Source organism: Parasteatoda tepidariorum, chromosome 9 (genome assembly GCF_043381705.1).
Source record: "Parasteatoda tepidariorum isolate YZ-2023 chromosome 9, CAS_Ptep_4.0, whole genome shotgun sequence".
Classification (NCBI taxonomy): Eukaryota; Metazoa; Arthropoda; class Arachnida; order Araneae; family Theridiidae; genus Parasteatoda; species Parasteatoda tepidariorum.
This window is the reverse complement of record NC_092212.1, coordinates 17,732,790-17,740,326: the sequence shown is the minus strand read 5'-3', so window position 1 is coordinate 17,740,326 and position 7,537 is coordinate 17,732,790. Positions and strand designations below refer to the sequence as shown.

The 7,537-nt window shown below is 34.0% G+C and overlaps 1 long non-coding RNA gene across 1 annotated transcript; it reads right to left on the bottom strand.

Moving 5' to 3' along the window:
• Positions 1 to 2,385: 2,385 nt before the first annotated feature.
• Positions 2,386 to 7,317, bottom strand: LOC107447567 (uncharacterized). Its single transcript, XR_011637678.1, has 2 exons — positions 7,026 to 7,317; positions 2,386 to 3,285 (listed from the first exon to the last, which is right to left on the bottom strand). It is a non-coding gene; the product is annotated as an uncharacterized lncRNA (long non-coding RNA).
• Between the last annotated feature and the right edge of the window lie 220 nt (positions 7,318 to 7,537).

The following is a 7,537-nucleotide window of genomic DNA, read 5'->3' as shown; positions in this document are numbered from 1 at the left end:
AAAGGAGTTCACGGATTCATGTACGATTAATTTGGAAAATAACAAATTAAAATCAATTACAATAATTAAGTAAATTAAACAATTAAGCTAGTTAAAACATTTAGGATAATTAAAAGGAAAAAAAGCTTTTGTAATAAATTGGAAAACATATATTTTGCAAAAAAGAAAAGTTAAAATTAAACGAGAAGCTCTTTAACGACAATGAGACACAACGGAAATCTCGAAACAGAGTGACCCTAAACAAGATTCTCCCACAGCCCTAGAAATTTTTTGCCCAGAAATCAGACAAAAGGGTGTTTCTGTGGACAAAAGAGCCCACAGCAATTTAAAGAAGCTGAAAACATTTCCCATAGTGTAAATTGAGGCTGCTATTTGACTACTCCATGGAGTACCGCTTTTAAGGATCCATGGACTACTCCCATCACTGGTAGCTACGAAAGCTACAGGATATTTTCATCAGTCAAAAGGCCTTTTTATTGCTCTTTTGGTTAAAAAAGTAACAATTATTTTATACTTGCAAACACTTCTATTAGATTTTGAAAAGCGTTCGCCAATGTAATAAAGAAAAAAAATGTATTTTAGGCTTCAGAGGGCTCCAGCTCCGAATAAAACTAGGAAAAGAAGGAAAAAGTTGGATCTGGGGGCCCTTGCCATCTCGGGGCCCCAAGCTACAGCTTATTTAGCTTATACGTAAATCCGGCCCTGGAATGAATGGTGCCCTTAGGCACATTTCATGCATCTTGGGCTGGAGGAGCAGGAGCGTTGGGTGTGACCGAAGCTCTGACATCGAAAACACTGCAGCGGCCGCCGTGGTATTTCTCTATGCTGATCGGGATCCGCTTGATGCTCTCAATATGGTAGATCATCTCGAGATTGGCTAGCATTGGCATAACGATGAGGTACAGGGGGAGGGACTTAAAGGCTCCACCCACTTTCTTCTTAAACTGGACTATTTTCAGGATTTCAATGTTCCGCTTCCCTAATTCAACGGATATTTCATCTGTACTAAAATCATCAGGAACGCCACGGAAGAGGACTTAAGCATTTTTAACTGGCTGAGCTTTTTCTACTGAAGTGGAAGGCTCTGTGGCTTTGTTGGTAGTCTCTTCCGTAGGTTCTGATGCAGTAATAGGGGTGGGCTCCGGCATGAAAAGAGATTCCGAGAGATTGCTGCTTTTCTGGGTCAAGGATGGGTCATCATTTTCTGTAGCTGCGGCAGACTTTTTCTTCTTCTTCTTTCTCTTTTTAGTTGGTGGCTCTTTGTTGTTTCTATTTTGGATCTCAGGTTCAGAGGCTGATGTCTCTTCGTCTATACCCACATTATCGTTAGTAACACTACTTTCTGGGATGATCACAGGGATTTCCGCTGTCTCAGTGATAGTTGTCTCCATTGTAGTTGAGGCAGTTGGCTTCTTTTGACTCGACTCAACAGTTTGAATTGCGGACACCGCTGCGTTAAAGAGTTCATTGAGGTAGAAAACTCTCCAATGGAATCTCGCAGCGTACGAAGTTCCACGATATCAGTAGTTTGTCCTAGAAGAAACTTTGAGTAAAGTGCGTAGTTCATAGATTTGGCCGGTAAAAATCTTTTGTCGATCGAAGATGTCTCATCTAAGTCTGATGTTGGCATGCGGCCGGAAGGGAACTTGTCTCTAGCAAGGCTTGAGCTGATCCACTCTGGTCAAGATCTGATATCGCCTGCCTCTCTGAGACCCAGGCCTGCCAGGATCGTGAAAATTTCAATCCCTTATTTAGAATGATTTTTTTGTTTAAGAAAAAGTGGTTGATCAAATTTTTAATTAGATTATTTTGGATATTTTTTTCAATTTGTGATTTTTACACTGTTTTGATTCTCGCGACTAAAAGGAATCGAAAAGTTGGTTTGAATTTTCAAATTATCTATACAATCAAAGTGAGACGTCCAAGAACCGCCTCAGCGTAGTGACCTCCTCTATTTACGACAACTTTTGGGAGGTATGGAATTTTTTCCACAGACTTGGCATTTTTTCAGTAGACCATCAAAAATTACCTCTCCTAGCGACCTGCAAAATTCAAATAAGGAAACAATACAAGAAATCATCAAAAAATTTTTAACTATATAATTAAGTAGATTCAACTGTATTGTAAATATTTGCGAGTGGCTCTTACTTAGAGAGCTCTTTTTGGCGATCTCTGAAAAAGATCGACTGCCTTATGTTGCAGTCAGAGTGCACTAAAGACGATACTATCAAAGATTTATTTTTAAAGGTGAAAGTTAAATTAGAAAAAAAAATTAGCATAGAAAAAACTAAACATATCAAACGAACCCCTTCTCATTTTTTATTAAAGTGAAATAATATTTATGATATAAACTAAAATGCCAGCTAAGACAAAAAAAAACATAACTGTTTATTGATTTAAAATAGTTTATTGATTAATCTATGTTTTTACACATAATTATATCAGTATGGGTCATTTCTATTGACACTGAGTTTTGTTCAGAGATCCGGTAACCCCTAAGAACGACCAACCTCCCTTAGCGAGAATTTTACTGTGGAAACGAGATTGGTCGCTCCCGAGAGGTTTCATTGTATATCCAATTTTCGCCCCATTATTAGTTAGACTATAAATATTTAATTTTTTACTGTGCAACTTGATTCCGTTTCATAATTTTTGAACCCTCTTTTTGTTATCCATATTGAAACTACTCGCTTTTAACAATTTTTCACACGCACTGATGCTACTATTCGAGTTGGTGCCCCACTACCTTTACCAATTTTCATTGGGAAGACATAACGTGTAGCACCTGAAATTGGAATTTTATCAACATTGGCTACATTTTCCAAAATAAACAATCTGTGCCCTAGTACATAACCGTGGCAGGGTGCACTGGTGGTTGTACCTGGATCAATGGACGCGGTATCAGAGCCCACACCTTTGATACTTCTATTCTCTGTTAACCACTTGCAAGCTCCTGGTGAGAATCCTGGATAATGCAATTTTGAGGTGCCATCACTTGAGATGCCGAAAAAAGCATCACGGTCGTTCCATTTGTGGCCCCAACCAGAGTTCAATAAAACTATGGTCCCGTTCAAACTCCTTTGCGTTGTGCGTTCCCAGTTCTTGACATCTTCTACGGTAGCTAAGGCATCAGGACTAAGTGATGCTTTTCTAGTTATGTCGATAACAGCTGCTTTCCCGAAGAAGGAACTGGCTGGTATCTCATCAACGGTCTTTGACAACATGTGCCGGGCATCCATGTGCGTACTTGTGTGCATAGAAGTTGAGAAATCCTCATATTGAAGTCTGAAATAAAAATAATTATAAAATTGCATGATGGGTATTTTTTCTATCTGTCATTGAATAGCCGATCCAGTTTTGAGCATACGACTATCAGTATTTCAACTCCGAAGCCTTGTGAATTTGACCCGATTCAGAAGGCAAGGAGACTCCTGGATCAAATATAGGATTAAATGTGCCTTTGTCGAAGAATTTTCGATTGAACTTTACCCGCATTTGCTTTAGATAGTGAGGGAAACCACGAGAACCTCCCATGTTTAGCATGACGGCAAGGGGCCTCTAAAATCCAATTATCCGTCTACCAAAGAGGATATTTTATCTTAACAGTGTGGTCGGAACAAATCGGAATTCAGAATTCTTTTCGACCTAGGATTCAAACACGGGGCATCTCATTGGGAGGCGAGAGCTCTATCCACGGACCCATCATGGCAATATAAAAAATTTAAGATAAAGGCAAATTTCCTTAAGTTAAGCATCCCTGTGTATATTCAACACCTGTCAAATAACAAGACAGAGATGCCAACTTGCCTCGCTTTATCAGCAATCTTGTTCTCCAGTGGAATTAAAAATTTTCGTTTTGTAAATTGGAATTATTTTTTCCACCAGAACCTATAAATTTTAATACAATGAAAATTGTTGCAATTATCTTGTGAAGTGTCTTTTAAAGAGAGAGCGAAATTCGGCGAGTTTAGTTTATAATTCTCAATCTCGTAATAATACCTTTTACAGAAAATGAAACAATTGGAATTCCTGGTAGACTTGCAAAATCAATTAAATCCCCATTTTATTAGCTGATCACTTGCTAAATCTCTTCGGAACGGACGAGTCATATATGCAATCGTGCAGATTCGTGATGGAGAAAAAATAAGAAGCGGAAGCATACATGTGGACATGGCTAGTTTGAAAAACTTATTTTTCTTTCACGTTAATTTTAACCTATCCAATTTATGCAATTACGTAACAATATAATTTTCGTTTTGAGTTAAGTAGTGATGAATTAAATAAGTAAAACTATTACTACCCCACACACAAAAACCGGTAAAACTGGTTGTTTAGCTATCAGTTATATCATTTTTACTCTGAATGTCTCGCCCGTCTCATAGATATTAAGAAGACTATCAAAACTTTGCCTACAAGTGATGAACTTGCGCGGGATTTAAGGTATTTAGATAGAGAAAAGATTAATTTTTTAGCTATCACTTCACATTTATAAAAAATCTTGTTAATTTTATATGAACCATAAAAATAAAATTGGTGTTACATACATTAACGGGCTTGCTTGCTCAATTATGGTTTATAACCCTTTGTCAAATAAAAGAACTGATAGAGCAAACTACAGAAGGACATCACGAAAAATACATCTAGGATTACGGCACGATTTGAACCTATTATTTCCACACGATTGGTGGGCTTGGCGCGTAAAAATGTTTTCATAATTGAAATTTTCAGTCAAATTTTTCATTTCCCGTGGGATTTAACAATAAAAATGGAATGAGAAATACTGAAAACAATTTTGAAAACAAAGAAATAAAAAGGAAGGTAGTGACTCAGACTAAGAAATTTAACTTAAAAAATACAGCCCAATTCTAATGCAGTAAAATCATTACAAAATCTTGAACAGCTGAAGAAAATAGAGATGATGAAACATTTGGAGCATTGTATTAAGACAAATGGAACAGAAGCAAATTTTTTTAAAGTTCAACGTTAGATAAACATATATTTCTACTTCTCAGATGGAAAAAACTTCTGAAAGCAATATGCATTTATTCTATTTAATCATCCTAATCATAAACTAGGATTGCCCAATCGCCTGTATCGAACGAGAATTTCTCTAATTCTCGAATTTCTTAGGTATGGACCCTACTGTAGTAATTGGAATTATAGAACTAAATAAATTTTAAAAAAATAAAAAAGAACCATTTTGGAGAGAAATAGGATCTAGTTTAATGCTAACCTGTGATAAATTATCTGTCCAGTATTTAGTAACTAGCTAAGATTTGTGAATAGTTTTCGATGCTTTTTATCATTGAAAATCTGTTTCGTTAAATTTGAATACAGAAACTTTTAAAACAGAGTTTAGTCAATCCTTTTTTTGGTAATAAGTTAGTGTTCTTTTCTTAAACTTAAAATGTAAACCTACAGGATAAAACAAGAAAATAATTCTAAAAATTAAATTAAATTTAAAATTATTTAATTTTTTACAAAGTTTAGATTTATGATGTCTTCAGTTTGGTGCATAATTGTGTAGTGCAGAAGAACGCATGCACAGTAAGCATTATTATGTCCAGTGCTCGGAAAAACTACATTATTCTTGTAGTTTACTACTACTTTTTTATTACAAATGTAGTTAACTACAGCTACAACTACTTTCGTTAAAATGTTGTGGCAACAAACTACTTTCGAAATGGCAGCTACTTCACCACTTTAAGAAAGTGAACTTTGCTGGGGAACATAATTTACAGCCATGTTCAAAATGGTTTTGAATAACAAATAAGGAATCATGATAAAATACTTATTCATGTTCACAGGAGCCGGTTGGTATTCTAAAATATTTTATTTTAATTTGTTAAGTAAACCTTCAAGATTTTTTGATTTCTCCACAGCGAATATTTAATATGAGAAATGTTAGGAAGTTATCAAATATTAGCAATTTTGTAAAGTCCTTAAAGCGCTTTTATTTCTTCTAAGAAATTAAGTACATCGAAAGTATGTTCCCTTCCTTTAATGCATATGCGTTTGCATATGCATACGAATGCATATGCGTTTCACGAGTATGCATTCGTATGTGACCAAATTGATAAATTATCTATTATTCGTAATCGCTAGCTTAAATATTAGTTACGCAACTCAAGAAATACACAATTCTTGTTAACTCACAGAGGCATTTTAAATTGCATCCATTGACGGAACCATGAAAATTTGTTCTCATCAAATTCTATAAATTAGTTGTGTTAGAACCCTGTACCTTTACTAAATTAACATAAAAAATAGTTTTCAGGAATTTCTACTAACTGCACTATTTTTTTAAAAAAAAAAGTAGCACACTATACTACGAACTACGATATAATTAGCGACTACAGTAGTTTCACTACTTGTCGTGTGCTACTTCCGACTACTGATTATATCATATAAATAAAGTTATGGTGACAATAATTATTAAAATTCCTCTTATTTTCCAAATTTAAGTACTTTTTTAAAATTATTTTCTTCTAAAGACGATAAAAACCATTTCACTTACTTTATAGTTACTTTGTTACAAATATTTAAAAAGTTTTAACGGTTAGAAAAAACGCCCAAGTTGGACAAAATGTGAATAATTATTGAAGCTTTCATAGCATAAAATATTGAAAAGAGCAACAAAACTACGTTTTGTAACATATATTTTAAAAATTAGAAAGATTTTATGAACTATTATTCAGGAATTATCTAAATTCAGAATTTGAATTGGGGGAAAAATTACGTCGTTTATGAAAAGTTCGTAAGAAAGTTGAAGTCAATACTTACTATTTTGCTACCAAATTTTCGTTGGGGCCTTTAACCAACTTTTCAATTTTGTACTCATTAAATATTGGATAATATAACGTAGTTTCATCAAATAAAAAAATCATATCAATTAACTTTTTTCTTTTAGTCCTAGCATTAGTGAATGATAGGCCTGAAAGCAATTAGTTATATATCAAGAATACAACGGGGAAAAAATATGCCGTTTTTAAAAAGTTCAAAAAAAAGTTGAAGACCACACTTACTATTTTGTAACCAAATCCTTGTTGGGGCCTTTAACTAATTTTTCAATTTTGTATTTACTGTATATTGGATAACGTAACGTAGTTTTATCAAATACATAAGTCATATCAATTAACGTTCTGGTTTTACGCCTAGCATTAGTAAAATGTAAGCTTAAAAATGTGAATAGCAAGGCATGAAACAATTTCATTTTAAAATCGAAATGGAATATAAAAAAATATTCGTGAAATATTTCAAAATCATGTATATACTACAAACAAATATCTTTCTAGCAATTGTAAACCATAAATATGTTGGTAGAATAAGAAATCATATTACGACGAAGCATTATCTAAATTGGATTACATCTGCGCAAACAAGTTTTAAATTACTTCTTTCTGTATCGTGATATTTGGGTTAACTAGCTGTATTTTATTAAGAAAAGTTTCAGATAACTCAAAAAAGTAGAAGAAAAACAAGTATTACAAAATAATACCATACCTTTTTAATTTTTACAGTAAATTCCAGTAATTTA